Source organism: Podarcis pityusensis (genome assembly GCF_964106645.2).
Source record: "Podarcis pityusensis genome assembly, chromosome: 2".
Lineage (NCBI taxonomy): Eukaryota > Metazoa > Chordata > Lepidosauria > Squamata > Lacertidae > Podarcis > Podarcis pityusensis.
The window spans coordinates 20,971,195-20,995,387 of NC_138029.1; the positions used below are offsets into that span (position 1 = coordinate 20,971,195).

A 24,193-nucleotide genomic window follows, 5' to 3' on the forward strand; every position below is an offset into this window, starting at 1 on the left:
ATCATGCACTCTCTGTGTACAGACTAGGCCAAAATATTATAACTGATAGATGCACAAAATGGATTTTGAAGTGGGAATGACCTTGACTTTCCTGGGACTCCTATGAACCAGGGTCCTGCTTGAGGAGATGGGGCACTCTTTTTCTTTTCTCTAGAAGCACGCTATGAAGCGCCCTAGAACCTGTCTGCATATTGCATAACTAGTCAGCGGTCTGTTTCCAGGCGCAATTCAGAGTGCTGCTTATGACCCAAGCTATTCAAAGGACTGTATTTCCTCATATGAACCTGCCTGGGTTTTGAGTTCTTTTGGGGGAGGCTCTTCTCTTGGTCCTGCCACCCTCACCGGCATGCTTGGAGGGGGACACAAGAGAGGGTCTTTTCGGTGTCTGCTCCCAGCTTTGGAACTCCCTCCCTAGAGAAGCCAAACTGGCTCCCTCCTTGTTGTCCACCTTCCGACAGGTGAATACTTTATTTTTCCAACAGGGAGCTGCTTTTATAATGAAAAAGCTGGTGCTGTGCTGTTTTTATTGCAATTATATGTATCGTTTTAATCGATTTCTGTAGATAGAATTAAAACTATCTGTGTTTAATGGTTTTTTAATTATTTTTTCTATATTTTTAGCAGCTCTTATTTTTTATCAGCAAGCCTCCTTGAGTCATGTGAGGGGAAAAGGCAGGGCATAGATAAAATGATGATGATGGTGGTGATGATGCAGTTAGGTCATTTTGGACTCTGAACTTAATGGTCCTACCAGTGTGGGTGGATGTGGGTGTCTTTTGTTGGCAGTGTGTATTACTTCATTTCAAATGTTGTAATGCCCCCCATCACAATTTCTTCAACACCTTTATAATGTTGGTTTCTAAAGGCCAATTGTTAAAGAGGCAGGTGTTGCGAAATATCCTGCTTGCTTCTCGTTCAGACCCCCCCCCTCGTTTTTTTAAGTATGCGTTCCCGCGCCCTGATTTATCTCATTATTCATCTTGCAAATTACCATAAGGAGGTGCACGGCCAGAACCTTTCTTCATTTTCAGAGCTGACAATAATCATTCCTCTTCTATTTTCTGTCTCTCTGGTTGCTCTGTGCTTCCTGTGTAAGATGATATCTTTATGCCCAGACTGGCAGATGGAAAACCAAGAATCCGTTACATTTGCAATTATGATTTCCTAGTTGGCTTGCCTTGCCTCTGAAGCTACCCTATTGTGCCTTGTCAGTTTCTGCAGTGTGTGCCTTCTGGAGTTCCTCCCTAGTCCCCATGCCCTTCCGTTTCTTCTTCTTGCTATTCTGTCCTGCCCTCAATTAAAATAACCATTGCTTGGCATTGTATTTCCTGCATCCTGTAGATACCTGTAGAAAGCGTCCAAAAAACCTCCAGAGGGTCAGTATTAGCCCCATGGATCAACAGTTTGGGTTGTAAACATTTTTACATTTTGTTGCTGCTGTCTATTAAAACAAGATTCTGTTTTCTTCTTCCTGAGATAGAACCAGTTCATGTGAGCATTTTGTAAGGGGCAGCAAAGTGCAGATACAGTGGTACCTCGGGTTAAGTACTTAATTTGTTCCGGAGGTCTGTTCTTAATCTGAAACTGTTCTTAACCTGAAGCACCACTTTAGCTAATGGGGCCTCCCGCTGCTGCCGCGCCACAAGGGCACGCTTTCTGTTCTCATCCTGAAGCAAAGTTCTTAACCTGAAGCACTATTTCTGGGTTAGCGGAGTCTGTAACCTGAAGGGTATGCAACCTGAGGTACCACTGTACTGACCATGAGTTGTTTCCATTTGGTTCTAGAGAGTTTGGTTTGATTTGAGGGATATTCTGACTAGAATAGTTGGAACAAATAATAAAATTGCCTGTAAATAAAACCTTAAAAAATTTAGCACAATATGTGCAATTGCTAGATATAGATTAGCTAGAAGCTCAGTGCAAACAGGAAACACCAAACACATTGACTGCCTACTTCAACCCCCCCCCAGGCTTCAGTCCTATATGCAGTTAAGCAAGAGTTAAGTCCTCAATAGAACTTACTTCTGACATATATTGGATTGTGGTGTAAATGGAGCCCTACATCCAAATCAGTGACAAACCCAGCTGAAGCCTCAGGGTGGGAATGAGCAAAGAACTGTATTAAACGAGCAGCAAAAGGTATGTAAGAAGCAGGAGGCAATCCCATGATCTATACATAGGAAGGAAATTAGTGCAACCACCATTAAGACCCTGCTGTGTGCCATCTCGGATCTTGTATATAAAAAAAGAAAAACTATCAGGGATGCCTCCCTCAGGGATATAATTCTAGAGGTACAGATGTACATATGGGAGAAACACTCAAGCATTTTATTAATGCTAAATTGTATTTTTCCACATCAAATATTTTTGGAGTCCCATTTCTTCTGCTTTTTTTCTTTGCTTCCCCCCCCCATCCCCCAGTGACTGCCATGAGTGTTGAGTAGTGCACTAATCCCATGTTTATGCGGTGGCAAGGCTTGTGAACTTTGAGATCCAGTGTGTCATAATAGTTAGAGTGCTGGACTAAGACCTGGGAGACCAGCATTCAAATCGCTACCAAGCCATAAAGCTAGCTCACCTTGGGCCAGTCACAGTCTCCCAGCCTAAGGGTCTCATCTACACGTACCTTTTGCCCTGCGCTTCCTAAGTTCAGGTCTGCACAGGAAAACCCGCTCTTTGGTGCTGAATTGGAACAAATGGCAATTTGGCTTTTCCATAGATTGCTATTTGCTCCAATTTAGCGGTAGAGAGCGGGTTTTTGTGGGGAAAGTTCCGGGGCAAGAAAGAAAAGAAAAGAAAAGTGCTTGGACAAGGGAGCTTTAAATCACAGACCTGCACCTGGAAGTGCAGCACGAAAGGATGTCTGGATGAGTCCTAACCCACCTCACAGGGTTGTTGTAATAATAAAAATTGGGGAGGGGGGAGAACCAGGTACACCATCTTGAGCTCCTTGGAGGAAAGGTGGGATATGGAAGTAAACATAATAATAAGCAAGTGCTGTATTTAGTCATGTTTACATCTATGTAGGCATGGCTGCTTTAGAGCAGGCTGGGAACTTCTCCTGGGCCTTCGCTTCTTCGTGTGTGTGTGTGTGTGTTGTGTTGCCACTGAGCCTTTTCGTTGTCCTCTTGGTGAATGAGGATTTTGCCCCAAGTTCACTGGAGGCTGTGTTTGCTCAAGAGTTCATGAGAACTCGGTGGCGGAGAGCAGAGAAGGTGCCCGACATGAAGGGATTAAGAGGGGGTTCTCTCTAAGACCCGAACACAGTCTGTCGCAGACAGCTTTTCTTGCTCCTGGATTAAGGTTCACGCTGTGTTGCTTGCCGCTCTTTTGAAAACCATGTCGAGTGATGTGGGATGCCACTCTGTCCCTGCGGTTGTACTTTGTACCATTCTGCTTCCCGTCTGCTTCATTTAGCCTCTCTCGCCTTTAGCCTTCCATTCAAGGAGCATCTTTCACTCCTCTCCCCATTCAGCTTTCCCTTTGCTGTCTTGCCCCTTGTTAAGACTCCGCAGCCTTCAGCACCATTCATCTCGTCCTCTGGCTCATTCACATTTCTGCTTTCCTTTACTCCATTCATATCCCACCGTCCGTCTGGCTGGCCAGCCAACCAAAGGGCTTCTCTTCTTCCCGGGCTCACCACCCCCTTTGTCTTTTTGCAATCCCCTTAAACATCTGACAGCTGATAAGGCATGGGGTTTTGAGATAGGTTATTGTGCAGCCCCCTCTACCCCCCTTCCAAGGGTCCTAGTTTATGCCTGGAATATGGGGCTAAATTTAGCATCATGCGTTAAACAACTTAAAATATTTTCATCTGTTTGTCCCGGTACGACAGTATAGAACTTGATTTCTTCTACACCCTTTTTGCTAGGAACTTGCAGTTTGCTATATAAATGCAAAGGTTGTGTGTGTGTGTGAGAGAGAGAGCGAGAGAGAGAGTGCCAGGTAGACAGACAGACAGACAGAGTGAGTGAGTGAGTGAGTGAGAAATTCTCACTTTCAGAGGCAAAGGTATGGTAGCCTTAATTTCCTACTGAAACGTGAAGCTGATATTTAAAAAAGAAAATAAAAAGATTAACTGAAGGCATCATCAGCCTGACAACTGGTAGAAATGTGAGATTTGTCACCAAAAGCTATGACTACTCAGCGAAAATCTATGTGTTCCATTACAACAGGAAAAGAAATGGTCTACTTTTATGTCACAATTTTATTTAATCATCTGTGAATTTTAAAGGTAGTTTTCAAACAGTAAATGGTTTACAAGATAGACTGAAGAGAACCCTGCTGCTGAATAGGAGCATGGGGGGTGTGTGTGGACTCTATTATATTGTTCATTGTGAAATCCCTTTGGTGTATGACAGCAAATTTCATGGTGATGTTTGCTTCGCTCCTGCTTTTTGATGTCCCTGTTATCCCAGTGACGTATTGGCGTATCTCTGCATTTTATTGGAGACTTCATGGCTAGTACTCAGGACTGAGAAAATAAGTTGTGTGTGCGAGCGAGTAACGTGGCGGGCAGGGTGTTCAGCTTTGGCAAGGGAGACCTGGGGTTCAAAAACATCACACTGTGACCTTGGGCCCCTCCTGATCTCTGAGCCTTAACTCTGAGCTCTTTAATGCTGAATTGGAACAAATGGCAATTCGGCTTTTCCATACCAATTTAGCGGTAGAGAGCGGGTTTTTGTGGGGAAAGTTCTGGGGCTAAAAAGGAAGAAAGAAAAGAAAAGAAAAGAAAAGCGCTTGGACAAGGGAGCTTTAAATCACAGACCTGTGCCTGGAATCTCTGAGCAATGAAATCTCTCCTAACCAAAACCCACACCTGCTTAGAAGACTTAGGAATTAAGTCAGCCACGTACGCTTGCCCCCATGTGGTAGGGTGTTAATGTGTTCAGGATCACTGCTTCCATGTGTCTGTTTCTGCACCTTCATTCACACATGAATGCTTTCAGTTTTGGTTTTTTTTAAATGATATTTATTACTTTTTCAACATTTTCAACACAACACTACAAACAAAAAAGAAGAGAGAAAAAACAATACAAATACAATATAAAAACGCTACATGGACTAAAGAAACAAACAAAAACCAACAAAAACAATTTAAAAACACCTCAAACATTTTCAATATCTTATATTTCATTCACTTATTTCCAGCGACCTCCTCACACCTCCCTTTTCGTATTCCACTTCTATTAATTGTTTCAGCAATTCCTTTCCATCTTACTCTGTTTTCTATCCTATAATTATCTTAACACATTCTTGCCTTATTTTTCCTTTAATTTTCTATTAATCTATTTATACTTAATTCCTTATGACATTTCTACTAAAGCCATATAACTTCATTCCAACATTTTTCTAACATTCCTTAATTTTACAATATTTCTATAAATAGTCTTTAAACTTTTTCCAATCTTCTTCCACCGACTCTTCTCCCTGGTCCCGGATCTTGCCAGTCATTTCCGCCAATTCCATATAGTCCATCAACTTCGTCTGCCGTTGTCCAACACTTCAGTGTTTTCAAGAAGCAGCCATTCTCTCAACCAGCAAAAAGCAGATGCTTCACAATGAAATTTAAAGGTCTGGCAGGGCACGTCCACCTCCTTCTTTGGCATCCATCAATATCTTAAGTTTTACTCGAGGCTTCCTGCCCTGCCAAACAACTCTAAAAACATCCCTCTGCCACCTCCTGAAACAATCCATCCCATCCAAAGCTTGCAATGTTTGAAACAAAAGCAACATCCCCAGCAACACAGCAGCCCTCATCCCCACCACAGTAACTCGGCCCAACAGTAACAACTTCTGATTTGTCCATATTTCCAAATCCCCCTTCTCTTCAATCCAACATCCTTCACAGTTATCCTTAAACAGATTCACATTTTTGGCGGTCATACTAACCCCCAAATGCCTCTCTTTCTCAACCGATGTTAGTCCTGTCGCCTCCTGAAACTCTGTCAAGCTTTCCTTTTCCAGTTCAGATAGGGCTCTGGTCCTCAAATTCATCTGTTCTTCTTTAAGTTCAATCATAAAGAATGTCAGCTTATGTTCATCAGTTTGTATGGATGGGACTCTCCTCTCCAGTTGTATTGCTTTAAATTCAGCAGCAAGGGTTTTTTCCCTGACTTCATCTGCAGTTTGCCGTATCAGAGTAGATTCCTGTGTCAGTTTCTGGGTGGTTTCTGAATTGGTATTCACCTTTTGTCCCAAGTTATTTAAACTTTCTACGATTAAGTCAATTTCAATATTTGCAGCATCCATTTTCACATTTATCACGTCTGTTTTCTTGTGAAGTTGTTCCAGCGAATCGTTTATTTTCAATAATGCAGCCACTAAGGCCTCTTCTGTCGACATCCCGACTGTTTTTTCCTTTCCGTTTGCCATAACCCTTAAGAGATTCAAGGTCAATTCCAAAGTCTCACACTTTTTTATCTTGCAGCTGGAAATTCCCCTAGCCCAGCTCCTGTAAAGTAACCAATTTCAAAAGCTTCCACTAGGGGAAAACAGTTTCTATTTGTATCGGTCAGTATGTCCTCTTTTAAACACAGTTTCAATAATCCAAAGTTAGTTTCAATTTTCAGTTACTTTCCTCCTTTTTTTTTGAAAACAACCGGAGACAGTAGAAACAATGTATTCTCTTGTTTAGCTACCTGTCAATGAACGTTCTAAATGCTGTCGGTGGACGTTCCAAAAAACATCAATCCTGCTAGCAGCCCGTTTCCAGGGTCAGAGCGGCGGTATTTTAACTCTCTCCTACATACATATTCAGTCCACCACTTCCCCCCCTCTTCTCCTGTCTCCAAAGGGGGGGGGGGTTAGTTCTTTACCGATGGAAATTTAGTTTTTTACAAAAGGCTTTCCAAGACTTTAGCTTGCAGCCTCCTTGCTTCAGTTTATCTACAAAAGGGGAAGGCAGACTTCCTGTATTGAACCTCCCCGTTTCAATGCCAGATTAAACGTTTAAAAATCCGATTCTTCCCAATTCAGCTCAACTCACGGGTAATTACTTTAGAGTCAAATTGTCCACAGGAAAAAGTCAGTGCTCTCCGACAACAGCTATGCGGCTTCGCTCCGTGGAAGAAGCAGACGATTCGAAGCACCACGCCACTCACCCCACATCGCTCCGGATCCCCGAAACCGGGTTTCCCCGCGAGTAGGGGAGGTGCAAAAGGTGCCCGCCGAATCCCATGTTCACAGGCTTCTCCCGCCTGTGATTTTTACGGGTCTCTGCCTTCGCCGTGGCGGTACAGGCCCAAATTCCCACGGGGCAAATTCCTCCCGATCAGAGGAATTCAGCCATTGCCGGAGGCACCAACCTGGAAGTCGAATGCTTTCAGTTTTATGCCTCTGAAATCCATCCCGATGCTTCCTGTGTTCACACTAGTGGATGGAGCTTGATGGGATGTATGTACACTGTGTGTTGTTGTTCCCTCTCCTCAATTAGTATTTCCCCACCCACCATAAATTCCACAAATCCAAGTTCGGTTGTGGGCCTTGGGGCAAGTATTGTATACCTTTGCAGCACACCTTTAACCCCTCCCAATAATTTTAATTTCTAAATATAAGTGTTTCAATCTACCAGATTTTCACAAAAGAGCTATCTATCATCTATCCACCTCTCTCTCTCTCTCTCTCTCTCTCTCTCTCTCTCTCTCTTAATATGTGTGTCACTTCAGGCCAGTAAAACTGAGATCCATTGCGGGCATGCACACAGTAATTCATCTACCTGTACACATGCACCTTAAAAAAAACAAAAAAAAAACCCAAAAAGAAGCAGGAAAAAATTTGTGTCGCTCCGAGTCAGGCAAGGATTTGAGATCACTGTCATGAGAAGTTGCCACTTCCTTTCCTCACCTCCTGTTACCTGCAGAGGCAAGTTTTATTTTTAACACAGCTGTTTTGTGGAAGAGAAATTCTGTACAAGGTAACTGTTTTAAAAATACCACAAATTTGCCTTCGGCGACAACCAGAGGTGGGGTAGAGAAGGGCAGGCTGCATTTAGTCCTTTGGGCGAATGCAAACAAAATGGAAGAAGAGGATATTGTGATAGGTGGAATCCAATGAAACGTTGCTGCATACTTAAAACACAACAAAACTCCATCCACACAATGCACTGCAGTGTATCCACAGTCTAGCACAATGCGATTTTATATTAGATTACCCCCCCTCCCTTATTGGTTTATCTGCACATGCTGTAATTGTGTGGATGCTGCATTTAAAAAGAAAAAGAAAAAAAGTAAGAGGCGCAAACGGCTTCAAACCCACATTAAACTCCAGTGTGGATGAACCCCTAGTCTCAGTGGAGGAGATGTGTAAAGCCGTCACATGAGATTCAGGCTGCTTTCAGAGGCTCTTGAGGTTCAAGCTGCTTCCATGGATTTTGAAACCCAACCCTTTGCAAAAACCGTATGGGGAACGTGATGACAGCCTCTACCCAGTGCTGATTTCTGAGCATGCCAAATTTCAGGTAGAGAAGCTATGGGATCACTATAAGACAAATGAGTGAACATTTCCAGAAGGACCTCTCAGAAAACAGCCGTTCTTTTATGCCCATAGTGTTTTCCAGAATAGCCTCTCTCAAATCATCTAAGTGTTAGTGTTGCCTCCCAGAAACCTGGGAGCGAAGATGGATGGATTTTTCTCTCCTTATCAGCGATCAACAGCAGGTCATTCACTTGTAATTTAGGTTTCATCCACCACTTTTTACAGCCATGGCTTCCCCCAAAGAATTCTGGGAATTATATAGTTTAGTCCTCACAGAACTGTAGTTCCCATCACCCCCCCCTCTTTACAAAGTAAAGATGATTAATAAGAGCCAGTGTGGTCTAGTGGTTAAGAGCGGTAGACTCGTAATCTGGTGAACCGGGTTCGCGTCTCTGCTCCTCCACATGCAGCTGCTGGGTGACCTTGGGCCAGTCACACTTCTCTGAAGTCTCTCAGCCCCACTCACCTCACATAGTGTTTGTTGTGGGAAAGGAAGGGAAAGGAGAATGTTAGCCGCTTTGAGACTCCTTCAGGTAGTGATAAAGTGGGATATCAAATCCAAACTCCTCCTCTTCTTAATACTGAGCTTACTACAGTGCTCCTGTTGTAGGGATTACTGAACTAATGTAAAGGAAGATTTTTTTTTTTTTTAGCCTGCTATCCTAAATACAGTTCCTAGGGAGGAAGCCTCATTGAGAAAGACCCAAGTGGGACTTCCTTCTAAGTAAACATGAAGTGGTGCTCTTTAAATGGAAGGTGACATGCTACAAGCAAGCCATTATCCCTCAGCCCCATCCAAAAAGTAGCATCGTCACCTCTCCCCCAGCATGAAGTTGCCAACCATTTGCCTTGGGGGGGTTGCCTGGTCTGCCATAGCAAGCCTGAGCCTTTGCAACCAGCAGGTGAAAAGCCTGTAGAGACTGAATGCAGATCATTTCTGGTTTCTCCAAGTTCTGTTTGTTTGTATGTTTTTTACAGCACAGGAGCAAAGGGCTTCAGCGCCCAAATTCTGCAGTGCATCCATCTTTCTTGCACCTCCTCTTATGCTTCAGAGAGGCTGTCCATTAAAAACAAAAGCAAATAAATTATCGTTTAGCAAAGCACTAAGGTGAATGTTCCATCGGTGCAAGGATTTCTCTTCCCCACTCCTTGCAAACCCTAAATCTGTTCCAGAGATTTCCCCAACACTCCAGAAAATATCTGGGGATAGCCCAGGCTTGTGGGGGGAAGGAGAGGAAGTCCCATTGCACTAGTAACAACCTTTGGACAAGTGCAGTTGTTTAGTTTAATGCTCTCCTTTGCGTGTATAAATGTTGGCCACCAAGTTTTATTAAAACATTTTGCAAAAACAATGGTGAAATGGCTCTAGCGACCGGGGGAGAAATGTCTTGGTTGACGCTGTGTTCACAATCCGATGCATAACTTTGCAGTTACTAATTTACTCCATTTAGTAATGTTGAAAAACTTGCTGAACTAGTGTTGCAGAAGTCTCCTTGGGACAGAAAAGGGGGGTGATAGCTGAGAGCCTTTTCAGACCAGCCTTACAGCTCCTAAAATATGTATGTATATATGTATATTTTCACTCTGACTTAGCCAAGTGAGAGTGGTTTGTTCCGTACATCATCCTTTATTGTGAAGAGTCTTAAGAAGTGGCTGGGTGTAAGCATATGCAGCTGTCAGTGTGATTTACATGTTGTGTATTTGATCAAAGGACCTCTTCCTTGGACAGAGAAACTGTCCACTCCAATCTGTGCATAGAATGAACACTCCAGTGACATTGGGAGGGAGGGAGGGAAGATGAAGAAGAACACGAACCCTGAAGATGAGAAGCCGTCTATTCCGGGCTCACACGAACCCTCATTTAAAGGCGGGACTCAGAAAAGCTAGTTGGCCCCCATAAAACCTCCACTAGGGTTGTTTTCCATATCAATATGAAGAGGTAACAAAAGCAGGGGAAAGTGAGTAGGGCAGGCAGGATTTAAAATAAATAAATAAAATTTTCTGCCTCTTCAGATTTGGATTTAAAAAACAAAAGCTTATTGTTGCGGGGTGGGGGAATGGTGAATTAATTTTCTGCAGCTGCTCCTTTAGACCATAAGGGGAATATGTTGATGCAGCCTTTTATATGGGGCAATCTTCAGGGTTGACAGGAGGGGTTTCCCATTTAAATGGCCTTTGAGGCAGCCAGAATGTTTCACATGATATTTTTAAAAACTGTAAAAGAAAGCAAAATGGTTTTTCTGCTTCCCAAAAAAACCCTAGCAGAATAAGCATTCCTAGAGAAGATCTGTGCAAAGACTCCACACTCCCAGATCTAAAGGGGAGAGAGAGAATTTTTCCCTTGGTGGGGAGCAGGCAGTGATTTCCATCCCACCCTGTTTTTGTCACAATTACCAACGTTCCCATTCCTCTGCAGTTCAGTTTCTGCCATACATAATTGGCTTTACTGCCCACTATTTAACATAAGTTACATAATTTGGAAAGTTTATGTAATTTTTCATATAACGTACATACCTGGCATTCATTTCAGTGTACAGTAAATATCAATTTAGAACAATAACAAAATTAGGTATTGTTCGCAGGCATAAAAAAAGCACAGCCATGATGTGAACAATTGCATTCACTTGGCTGATTTCCCTTTCTGACAATTGCAGATGTACACACAAACACAGTCATTTCTGCATCCTTTTCTGTTTTCATCAGAATCATTCCGTAACCCTACTGGGAAGGCTGTTAAAAAGTGTATGATGGCAAAGGGCCAATGCCTGCTGGGAGGCAGGAGGTAACACCAATCCCTTTTCTTGTTTCCTCTTGAGCCTTGCCAGGATTACCTCTCTTCTTCAGTAGCTTCTCCACTAAGCTGACATTGCCCTCTTCACTTCCCTCTAAGGATGCAAGCAGTCAGCCCACCCTCCTCCACCACATTGCCTCCACCTGCCAGCTTTGCCCCCGTCTCACATTTCAGGGAATGACATGTCATTGTTGCTCTCCCAGCTCCATCCACTGGGGACTTCCCTTGCCTTCCAAACTGGCCGGCCAGGGCAGTCCGGCTGCACCTCATTGTGTCTACTAGAGCAGGCAATCTGAAGCAGTTGGAGCCACCACATATTGCTCACCTCCACAGCCTCAGGCTGAGCCCATTGCAAAGCTGGCTGAAAGTCACCTAAAGACATCGAACTAGCTGAACATCCCACCTTCCCCCAGGAAATGTGTTCCCTATCCCAAATTGCTTTGGTTGTGCTCAGCAGTGTTTACGTCGCTGAAGAGGAAATAGCCTGAACTGAGAAACAACTTACTCTTAATTTTGCTCTTTCCTAAGGGAGAAACCACTGCCCATGCTCTGGGTTCGACAGCTGTAGCATTAAAGAGAAAGGGCAGCATTCCTGGAAATGTCAGGTATTTTTCCTCCTGGGAGTCGTAGGCTGGGAGATCTGCCAAGGTGATAGACAGGGATCAGCGGAATTGGAAGTCCGTTTAAAGCTGCTTTATTACAGAGTCAGGCCATTGGTCTGTCTAGTCTAGGTCTGCATTCAGAGAGGTCTAATCTCCTTGGACAGCTCAGAGTGCCAGCTGCATGGGAGCTCAACAGCCAAGGCATGCCAGTGGATACCATTCACCTGAGCTTGAATATCTAGGTTCAGTTTGCTTTAACTCTACTTCTGCAGTTAGTTCCTAGCAGAGAATGAGAGTCATTGTTAACGTTTCCATAGGATCTATCATGGTGGGCAAGGGAGGCATACTGTGTTCCATATTGCAATCAGTTAGCACAAGTATTCTGGGAGAAGGCTCTCTTCAGTGTTCTAAAATGAATCCATTTCAGTACAAAAGTTCCCTTTTTTTCTCACATTTTCTCTCTCCTCTTCTTCTCCCTTTTCTAGTCTCGTTATACAGAAAAAGTTTAAAGCAGATAAAATAAAATCATTTAAAAAAACCAGAAAATTTGAAATAATGCACAAGGCAAAATCCCTAAAACACTCATTCAACAACACAACATGAAGGGCAACTCCTACCCCACTTTTCTGGTAAAAAGTGTGATTTGGAAAGGACCACATTCAAATGCCACCTCACCTGTAAGCTTACTAGGTGGCTCTTAGCCATCACTGAATGTGTCCCACCCTCCAGCCACAATTCCTGATTGCATAACGCTGGCCTACCTTCCAGTGCTGTTGTAAGGTTTATTGGGGAAAGGTATGGCAGTCTTCCTCATCCTGGTCCCTTCCAAATGTTGCTGGATTTCCGCTCCCATAATCCCTGATCGTAGGCCAAGTTGGATGGGGCTAGAGCTGATGGGAGTTGTGATATTTTACACTTGGAGGGCACCAGGTTGGGGAAGCCTGGTGCATACGATGCGCTTTGAACACTGTAAAATTTCCTACCTGGGTCCCATTTTTTATCATGCTGAAATCTGCTCGGAGCAGATAATTAGTAGTTTCCGGCTGTAGCTCTGCTGGCATCCTTTTCGTGCTGCGAGACACAGAGGTCAAAGGTTAGAGAGGCAAGCGCTGAGCATGTACCCTGTTGCGTACTGAGCCTCAGTGAAAGCGAAGCCTCCGTTTCTAACTTGGGAGCTGAAATCCGTTCCACGTCTTATCCTATTCCTATTTCCATTAGTTTTAATGGACTCACATAAATAATCGATGAGGAAGGAGCGGAGCTAAGGAGGGCTAGGCCTGCAAATATGTCCTTTAGTCTTAAAACAAACAGCCAAACCGAAGACGTCTCCTTGCTGCCCTTCAGCTCTATTAACCACCCACTCTTTGAAGAGGAAATTTATTGCCAGTGATCCCTGGGTAGAATTTGCTTTAATTTTAATGCACACATGCCTGTGTGCACGTACACACACACACACACACACACACACACACACAGAGTGTGGCATCTGTTCTAATCCAAATAGGCATCACAGCAGCCTTCTTCTTCACGCTTGGGTCCTTATACGTCCTCAGTGGCATCTCTTCCAGTTGTGGAACAGGCTCTCTGGAGAGACCCACCTGGTGGCCAGCCTTAATATCATTTGGGCACCTGGCCTATACCTATTTATTTTCCTAGGCCTTTATAAATCACGTGCTAGTTCTGTTCTTGTTTAGCTCAGTGGATTTTACTGGCTGCCCCTGTATTAAATTGGTTTTAGCACTGCATGGTTTTGTTCTCTGCTTTTAAATCATACTTTTCGGCGTCTTGTCATGTTCTATCCCTTGCCTCTTTCCCCCCTTTTAGTATAATTGTGATTTAAACTTTTGCTCTGCGTCTTATTGCCTCTTCCTATCTTACAGAGGTTCTTGGGCCCTGTGCAGGGAGTGGTCTGGGAAGGAAGTGGTTGCTAGATTCCTCCTGGGAGGGGAAACATCATATTCTGAGCAGGGTCAGCCTCTCACATTTGATCCTTTTGGAGGGAAGGTCATTAAACCTGTAGTCCTGGATAATGTAAAAAAATTTTTTGCCATTCCTTCCAGTGTAGCTTCAGACTTGGGAATGGAATTGCTTTAGTTCCATTGGTGTTTGATCTATGTCAGCTGGAGGAACATGATGACCCTAGATATCTCAGCAGCATTTTTTAAAAAAATAAAAAAGGATGGACCTTATAGTTTGGGTGGATTGCCTAAGACAACAGAGTCTGTGGCCCTCGAAATGTTGTTGGGCTCCAGCTTCCATCATCCCTGATCGCTGGCTGTGTCACCTAGAACTGATGGGAGTTGAGAGTCCAATAGGTTTGAAGAGCCACAGTTCCTCTCTTCCTGGCCCAAGATCTAGGAAAACCAGACAGAAGGCGTAATAGCTCAGTCAGTAGAGCATGAGACTCTTAAATCTCAGGTTTGTGGGTTCAAGCCTCAGGTTGGGCAAAAGTTTCCTGCATTGCAGGCGGGTTGCACTACATGACCCTCGTGGTCCCTTCAAATCATGATTCCATGATTCTAAGTCATCCATCAAAAACTAATTAGGGGAGGAACCATATCTCAGTAGTTGAGCCCCCTGGAAGGACTGTACATCAGTGGTAGGGTATCAGGTTTGCATGCTGAAAGTTCCAGGTCCATTCCTCAACAGCTTCTGGTATGGCTAGCAAATGTTCCTTCCTGAAATCCTGGAGAGCTCCTTCCAGCAGAAAATATTGAGCTAGATGGCCCAATGGTCTGACTCAGGGGTCAGCAGCCTTTTTCAGCCGTGGGCTGGTCCACCGTCCCTCAGACCATGTGGTGGGCCGGACTATATTTTGAAAAAAAAAATGAACAAATTCCTATGCCCCACAAATAACCCAGAGATGCATTTTAAATAAAAGGACACATTCTACTCATGTAAAAATACACTGATTCCCAGACTGTCCATGGGCCGGATTGAGAAGGCGATTGGGCCGGATCCGGCCCATGGGCCTTAGGTTGCCTACCCCTGGTCTGACTCAATATAAGGCAGCTTCCTATGTTCCTTTGTGCAATCAGAATGCCTTGGCTTCAATTCTTTGGATCTCTGGCTAGCAAGCGATGTGAAAAAACCTCTGCCATAGACTCTGGTGAGCCACCACCAGCACCGATCAGAGTAGACCACACTGGGTGAACAAATAGTCTGGCCTTCATGGAGGCAGCTTTTTGGGATCAGAGGGTATCAGCTGCTGCAGCAGTTTTATCTTTCCAACCTTTGCCTCTGCCTTGCACAGATGAGACTATAATCCTTCCCAAACCAGTCATATTCAAGGAAAGGGCAGAGTGAAAACAGAATATCCCACCTGCTTCACAGCTACCTGATCAATACCGTATATCCTTTTGCTCATTCTTCTCGGTACTCAAGAGGCACTGCAGAGAGAGATTTCTCATAGACCAGGCCAGAAGTCCTTTGAGAGCTCTGCGCTCCTCTTTCTGCAGCTCCGGAGCTGTCCAGCAAATTCTGCGCTTGTGATTTACTAGGGGCATTACCTCAGCACTTGAATGTTATCTGACTTCCTGCGAGCAGGGCGATGCTTCCAGCCCTCGGGTTCATCTTGGGTCAAAGCAATCTAAAGCATGCGAAACGTACAACCTGGATGGTACTTAATCACTATGGGCTGACTGCAGAGAGAGAGAGCTTTACTGAATGCTACTGTGTGCGAGAGAGAGAGAGAGAAAGAGAGAGAGAATGAGGGGCTAGAAATCAGTGTTAGAAACTCAGATATATAAGCTAGGTGCCAAATGGCTCCTTAAACAGCTACTGTCACCAAAGCGGAGTCATTTTTGGGTAAGATGGCTCTAATGTCTTGTTTTTCAAATGATGGACTGACTGTGATTGATTCTCAGTTAAAACACCTGGCTAGTTCAGATGAGAACCTTGATCCAGGTTGAGAGCTTGAGAACTTAAAGGGGGGAAAGTCACTTGATCCAGGGACAAGCCCACATATATATTGACCTATTCCAACCTCTTTTTCTTCATGGTGACACAGACCATTCATAACCGAAGAATATTCTTTACAACTGTGAACAGGGCAACGTTATAGAGAATAGTCAACGAGACAGTCATAGAATCATAGAACTGTAGATTGGGAAGGGACCACAAGGATAATCTAGTACCACCCCATGCAATGCAGGAATCCTTTTGCCCAGTGTGGGGCTCAAACTCCCTACCCTGAAATTAAGAGTCTCATGCTCTTATCAACTGAGCTATCAAGATGATATCGTAGATGTTATTGCTATCATTGTTTATGGTTAATACTGATGCTTTCTACACCTCTTTGAATTTTTTTCATAAAACTGTAGAAGTCTTTTAAATGAATGAAATTTTATACCATTTCCTCTTCCAAGAAAGGTTTGTGGTAGCTGAATCATGGAAAGGATCTGCTCCTCTTCCGTGTTTTCAGCTGGGCGGAGATCTCTTCGTTGTTGTTTTTATTGCTCAGATTGGTCCAGGAATTGTTTGTCCTCCCCATTCAAATGAGATCCTGTTTAAAACAGGAAAGGAGAAATGGGTTGAACCGTGTTGTGTGGTAGCGATTTCCCCAGATATCAGGCCATTGTTTAGCAGCAGTGCATCTTTGACCCACCCTGTTTGTGAACTCATCCGTGGCAAATGTGCCTTTAATTAAAGCAGCAAAATAATCTGAGGTTCAGGATTCGTTAACCAACAAAACAAAACAAAACAAAACACCACCACAACTTTCCTCTCCTTTTAAAGCCAATTTCCTAGGTCATGTTTTTCTCTACTACGTCACTGGGGTGTCCTTTTATTCCCATAGAATAATTTTAAAACCTTGTAGGGCGCTTGGGAAGTGGGAGAATCTATTCTCAAATTGGGCTGTGATTATGCCCGTTAGCATATTTACATTTCTGCTTAAGAGCCTGGTGGGGGGATCAAGGGAATTAAGGGCACTTGTCATTGAAATGCAGAGGAAATCTTGCATGAAATTACCGTTAGTGCCCTATTGTTGGAGAGGGTTTCCAGCCGTCCACACCACACCCTCGAGCAGTTTGGTTGCATTTTGCACAGTGAAGTGTGAAGTTAGAGGCAGGAGTAGTGCGACTGAAGTTAAAATAGGGAACCATTAGTTTGGCTTGGTGATAGCATTCGTCTGAGGCTAAGAACTCAAGGGATCCGGATCTAGAGTTAGTCCTGTCTTCACCTCTTAATGAAACTGGAGGTGTTGCCTGTCCTCCCATTCATGACTCAATAATGGATAAATACTCAAAGCTTCTCTTCAAGGTCAGTTTTGTTCTCTTCCTTTCTTCCCCTCTTCCCTCCTGCCCCCACCCCATCCGCCCTGCCTCTTAGTAAAGGTGGATGGGGTGGGGGAGGATATGTGAAATACATTGAGTTGTACAGTTGCTAAAAGAGAAGAATACTTTCCGAAGAACCAGTGCACTTTTCTGAAATGTATACCTGGCAACCATTCCCCAAAGGGTTGTAGCAGTTTCTTTTTCTTGATGTGGAGATGTGTATGCCTTGCTTATCATATAGTGCATATGTTAGCAGCGAGAAAGAATATGGGGAACAGCCTACGAAGATAAGAAATGAAACCGAGGACATGATCTAGGTCAGGCATGGCCAGACTTGGCCCTCCAGATGTCTTGGGACTACAACCCCCATCATCCCTGACTAACAGGACCAGTGGTCAGGGATGATGGGAATTGTAGTCCCAAAACATCTGGAGGGCCAAGTTTGGCCATGCCTGATCTAGTCTAGGTAGTCTGCCTATTTAAAGAAGCCGCCTAAAAACTCAAAAGAGAATTCGTACTCTCAGTACTTGGGTAGTGTTTACAAAGCAGAATACTGCTCCTTTGTCATATGTATGTACATTATCCCACAATGTAGCACGGGATTAGTGGAGCTGCCTTATGCTGCTTCTCAACCCAGAGTTGTATGTACCTGTTACGACCCACTGCATTGGCTTTTGGGTGTACCTGGGCTCACAATGGCACCATCCCTGACAATTAGGCAAACAAGAATGCTTATATAGTTAGCTGTTGGTTCTCCAATTACAGCGAGGGCAGGTGGGCTTCTGACCCCTTTACCTTTTGGGATGGCCCCTGTTATAGGAATGCTGTGGGCTGTGATTTGACTTACTTTAGGATAGATCAAGGGGTGGAGCTTGCAGATTCAATTAAGGGACCTCCTGCCACAATGAATCAGCCGCTGCCTGATATCTTATTTTTGAGGCCAGGTGAATCTGTACTGTGATGTTGTAGCTTAGATTATGTAGATGGTGCAGCTGACATCGTCCCTTTTTAATACGTTCCTTCAGTTGGGTTGCATGTGGATGTGCTGGGTGAGCCCACCTAAGCCCCCAAAGCCCTGCATGCTTGTCCATACTTTTCATGGAACAGTTGCCTTAATGCATGTGCAGCTGTAGCACCACAGATCCTTCCCAGAAACCCAGCCTGAGCTGAAGGGGGTGGTAGCTGATTTTGTAAATTTTGGTAACCTATAATTAACAATTTGTGTGCTGTTTTCGTGAGCCTGGTAAATAGCAGCTTAGTCAGTGGATGTATTGTACTTGTTTAACAGTGCTTGCGTTTTGAAATGGTTACTCTCAAAGCAAACTCAAGTCACCCTTTGGAAAACCTTGGAGGAATTCCCCATTGTGCTCTTCCGTCAGTGCTAGCATTTCAATTTGCCAGGTGGAACTGTCCCCCTTCTTCTCCCCACCACGTGCTGTTCTGAGTTTCTCCTGCATTACCACCCCCCCCATGAGGTGCATATGGGGAGGAGAGAGGAACAAGCCCTACTGCGCGAGTGGAAGTCCTTGCCCAGGGCTTCCACTGCTGGGACTCAGTAGGTGAATCCTGCCTAGGACATTTGAGTTACTAGCCTCTTTGACTGTTGCCTCTACCTCGAGCCCCACGAATCTGGCATCTCCAGTTTTATTGCCGACCCTTGAATGGTACATCATTTGATTTCCCTGCACCAGAGAGTTGAATGTGCTGCCTGGTGCCTCTGATATGTGGAGCATTGTGCCTGAGGTGAAGGGAGGACTATTGAAGGTCTATCTATGGTGGTACATGCGTGTATTTGACATTGCAGCTATGGAGTGATGAATAGGTAAAAGTAAAGGACCCCTGGACGGTTAAGTCCAGTCAAAGGCGACTATGGGGTTGCAGCGCTCATCTCGCTTTCAGGCCAAGGGAGCTGGCGTTTGTCCACAGACAGCTTTCCGGGTCATGTGGCCAGCATGACTAAACTTCTTCTGGCGCAACGGGATACCGTGACGGAAACCAGAGTGCATGGAAATGCTGTTTACCTTCCTGCCTCAGTGGTACCTATTTATCTACTTGCACTGGCATGCTTTCAAACTGCTAGGTTGGCAGGAGCTGGGACAGATCAATGGGAGCTCACTCCATCGTGGGGATTTGAACCGCCAACCTGATCGGCAAGCCCAAGAGGCTCAGTGGTTTAGACCACAGTGCCATCCGCGTCCCTTGGAGTGAAGAATATCCTGTATGTGAGCCAGCTCCAAGCCATGAGTACAAATACACAGTGGGGGGAGGGAATATAGGGCGATCTTGATGCCACTGCACTAGGTGATCTTCTGCTATTCAACAGGCCTGCCTGGAATCCTGACTATAACATGGGCAGTTGCCACAATTCATATTCTGTACAGAATGTTAGCTCGTATACCTGCCAAAAGCAAGATAGAAATAGGAAGGGGGGGGGGGAGAGACTGTCAAGTAAACAATATGTCATCGGGGAACATCTAGTTGCCTTTATCAAGTAGATTGCTTTAGCTGAAGTGATAATTCAGTCTTGTAATAATTCTTTCCTATTTCTTGACATATTTGGTTCCAAATGCACTGCTATATTTGTGGGTGTTCGCTGCTTTTTCTTTTTCTTTTTAGCACAACTGGCTACACTCTGAGAATCATTTTTAACTGTGCCCTTTAAATATAAAGTGCAAGGTTTTATACTCTCTAAAAGGGCACAGTGCAGACTTCACCTTCTCTTTGGCTTTGAGGAGCCCATTATTAGTGGTTATGCAGGGGAAAGAGATGAGAGAAGCTAGAATACCTGGGTGCTATCCAGGTCCAGAGTAAATAGGCATAAAATGATGTAATTTGGGGCAAAAAATATATATCTTGATGAGTCTAAACTGACAGTGATTAATCAGCAAAGATGTCTTGGGGTCATGGTGGTCAAGTCAAGGAAATCGTCAACTCAGTGCGCAGCAGCAGTGAAAACAGCAATTTTTGTTTGTCTAGGATTATTAGCAAAGGGATTGAAATTAAAATACAGTATCCCAGTGCCTTCCATTGTCTTACTAGACTTGCTGTGCTGCTGAACTATTGAGCATCTTCCAGGCTGTTGCTTATATAGTGTTTTTGTTTTGTTTTTAATTTATTGATTTTTATCTATTCTACACATTTTTAATTTTGTATGTAAGCTGTCTTGGGAGGGCTTAGGGCCTGAAAAGTGGCATACAAATGCTGAGAAAGAAGTAAACAAGTGAATTAATTCCTCTTCAATCTGCAATGGAGTCACATTTGAAATATTGCCTGTGCTCCTGTCCATTCCATCTCGTGAAGGGCATCACAGAGCTCATGAAAGCACAGAAAAGGGCAATCAAAATGATGGAAAAGGCTGGAGCACCAGCCCTGAGAGGAAAGGCTAAAATGTTTGTTTGTTTTTAAAATTGAAATCTGATTTTGAAAAGAGAACATAACGGGGCATTTATAAAATTAGGCACCAAGTAGAGAGGGTTTTCCCCCCTTTGCTTTTCTCATCATTACAGAACTTGAAGCTACACACACAGTATAATGGACTTATAGAACATTCTGCCTCAAGATGTGACTAGGGCTGGGTGATATCTGGTTTTCAACATTGCAGTACATCACCAGCTAAATATCGCAACATACTGATATATCACAATGTGTGAAATAAGGCTGGAATTATGTAGAGGCATTGGCTGGCTTCACGGTTTTTCCTGCATCATGATTTTTGCATAACACACACACACACACACACACTTATGATTCGCAATATATTGCCAGGTCAAAAAATATGAAACTGATATCACGATATGGACTTCAATCTGGTTTTGGACAATATATTGCCTAGCCCTAACACACATAATGATTCATGGATACAGTGGTACCTCAGGTTACATACGCTTCAGGTTACATACACTTCAGGTTACAGACTCCGCTAACCCAGAAATAGTACCTCAGGTTAAGAACTTTGCTTCAGGATGAGAACAGAAATTGTGCTCCGGCGGCAGCAGGAGGCCCCATTAGCTAAAGTGGTGCTTCAGGTTAAGAACAGTTTCAGGTTAAGAACGGACCTCCGGAATGAATTAAGTACTTAACTCGAGGTACCACTGTATATTACCAGGTCAATAATTATGAAATTGATATCACAATATGAACTTCAAACTGGTTATGTTTAATGGTGACGTTTAATGGCTTTGAAGCAGGCTGAGACAATTTGATGAAGGATAGACTGCTGTTAGCTGTGACAGCAGCATGCCTCTGAGTACTAGTTCATTGGAGTGGGAAGTGGAGAATACCAAAGTACGCCTGCAGCCTCCGTGTGGTTTTCATGGAAACGCCTGTCTGGCCCATGGCTGGGAAGAAGAAGAAGAAGGTCTCTGTGGCTGCTTAGTTCTGATTCTGTGGCTCTTCTCCACCAGCTTGTTATTTGGGGTCCCTTTTTCAGGCAGAGGAGACCCCCTCTGATTGCGATCTGGAGGTGCTCTGATTGAAACTGCAGAAGTACACGTTTTCTCTGCCAAGTGATCAGTCTTATGCCAACTTTGGTTATTGCTGTGCTGCAGACTTCTTTTCAGGTTCTCCGCTTGAGGGGAAAACCTGTGCCAGCTTTAAGCTCCTGGCAAGCTGCTACTTTTGCCATCCACACTGCTCATCAAACCAGCTTTTTCTTCTGCTTCGTCCAATCAATCGCAGCCAAAGGTGCAGCTTTTGTTCGCTGTCAGAAAACCGCGATATAGTTTTTTTTTAAAAAAAGACTTGTTTTTAAAGAAGAGAGATTCTTGTCGCTCTTACCAAGCTGCCTTTTTCCATGTACAACATGTTTCCATGGAAAAATGCCCTCCTGGGCTGAAAATTCGCTCATAAATCCCTACCTCTTTTCTTCTGCCTTTCAATCCAACCGACAAGCTTGATATCATCATTATTGGCAAGCGGAGGCCAGCAGGCCAATTTGGAAGATCAAAGGCAAATCTCCCCACAGCTGAGATCCAGCCAAGACTAGACTCCATTGGATTTACTGTAAATTGCACTTCGTTACTATTGGGATTCGGGTTTACAAAAGAAAATGTCTTGGGTCCGATGCCAGTTCTGGCTCTCACTTTTAATTGCGAGCACAAAATGATAGTTTGAATCCCAGCAAATTTTATATCTCTGTTCATTGCACCTCCTCTTGCAGGAATAAAACCATTAGCAAGGACTTTATTTATAGTGCCCAGCAACCAGTAAATGTTAGAATTCTCCCCCTTTTAAAACACACTTTATTTAAATATTTATCAGTTACAAAAGAGCAGTGCATTTCATTAACAAACTACATTACATCCCCATTCCCCTCTCAGTTACAATTCTCAGAGTGGTTTAGTGGTCAGTCCCTCTTCCCCCAGGGAACTCCAGGAATGGTAGCTATGTGAGGGGAAAACAGCACCTTTAACAAACCACAGTTCCCAGCAACCTTTGAGAGAAGCCATGGCTGTTGGATATGTTTCGTATGGTAACTGCTTTAGATGTATATTGCAGCTGGGGCCTTAGTCTCTGCATCTGTAGCTGAAATAATTTGGCAGCAATTGATGGGAGAGATCCCTGCTTGAGTGCGACTGTGAGTTTAGATGGAGAATAGCTGGCATCCCTAACTGCACTTTTCCTGTGAGAGAGCTTCCATATGTACATGCAGGAGAGCCGAACGTGATCCAGAAGGAAGGAGTTAAATGCTACCTGGAAGTAGTCTCAGAGTCTAGGAGGCCGTGTCAAAACCGGTCACGGTTTGCGTGCCAAAAACCAGAAGGAAAAACATATAAACATCAACTGCAGCAAGACCTAGATAACGTTGCAGGATGGGATAGAGAGAATGATAGCAATTGGAGCAGAAAATAGTTTTTTTAAGGTCACAGGCAGCAGCTCTGTTGCTGAGCCATTGCAAACCTGCTCCTTAACAGCCTGATTTAGATATACATAAAAGATCTCTCTCTTGTGTTGCCTGTTCCTCTCTCTTGCTCTCTCTCTCTCTCTCTCTCTCTTTTTAACGACTGACATCTGTCTCAAAGTTCCTTGCTGTCTGGAAAAGCCACTGAAGAACAGGAACCCTCGAGTGACGCCAAGCAGTACAATACATTCTGATATATTTGATGGAGATCAAACTTGCTCTGCAGATACATCAACTACAGTCAGCAGAATGGGGCGCTTTTTCCACCATGACGTCTTTCTCTTCTGCCGGAGGCAAAGGCATTCCTGGAAGGAGAGAGGAGACCTAATGGAGCTCATGGTGGTGTTCCTGCTGACTCCTGTAGAATTAAAATGGCTTAAAGGGAGCTCTTGTGCTACAGTGCTTCTTGTTGGGTTGGACAGGGGTTGGCAAAAATTTTTAGCCGTGGGCCAGTCCACTATCCCTCAGACCTTGTTGTGGGCTGGAGAAGTGCCATGGGGGGTGGGACTGGAAGAAGAGGCGAGTGGGGCAAGTAGTCCTCCCCAGCCCCAGTTGCTGCGCTTACCTTCCCAGGGGCTGCCACAACCGCTGCTGCTGCTTCTCGTGGGTAGGCAGAGCAAGCTCGTCCACTCCACTCTCTGGCCCACAGGAGCCCCAGGGTGGCGGTGGTGGAGGGAAGATGGACCAGTGCGAAAGGGCTGGCTCCGGAGAGGGGCTGCTTAAAAAGGCGCTCAGCCAGCTCAGCCAAGCCCCCTTCCTCCTCTAGGCAGGGCAGGGAGAAGCCTGGAGGAGGGAGGGAGGAGGCACCGCCATGGTTTGTGAGAGGGAAGGGGGGAATGGAACGGCACAGGGGGGGAAATGACGCAGCCCAAACAAACAGTGGAGCATTCCATAGTTGTCCTGGGGCACCAAGGGCTACAGGGGGTCCCTTTTCAGTGACCCTGCAGCATTTATGTCACACCCTAAGGCTCTTTTGCCAGCCCTGGGAGTTTGGTGTGATGATTGCAGCCCACACCCAAACATTCTGCCATCATTTGACATCCTTCTCTAACTGAGGCTCAGTTTGGTTTTCAACATCTTGCCCAAGAAAAGCATTTAATGTGTGTGTGTGTGTGTGTGTGTGTGTGTGTGAAGATTTCCCCCCAAGTGC

The 24,193-nt window shown here is 44.4% G+C and overlaps 1 protein-coding gene across 11 annotated transcripts in view; it reads left to right on the forward strand.

The window, feature by feature from the left end:
• RHBDL3 (rhomboid like 3) overlaps positions 1-24,193 on the forward strand; it is a 133,758-nt gene that overhangs the window by 40,372 nt on the left and 69,193 nt on the right. The gene's annotated exons all lie outside the window — the stretch shown is intronic.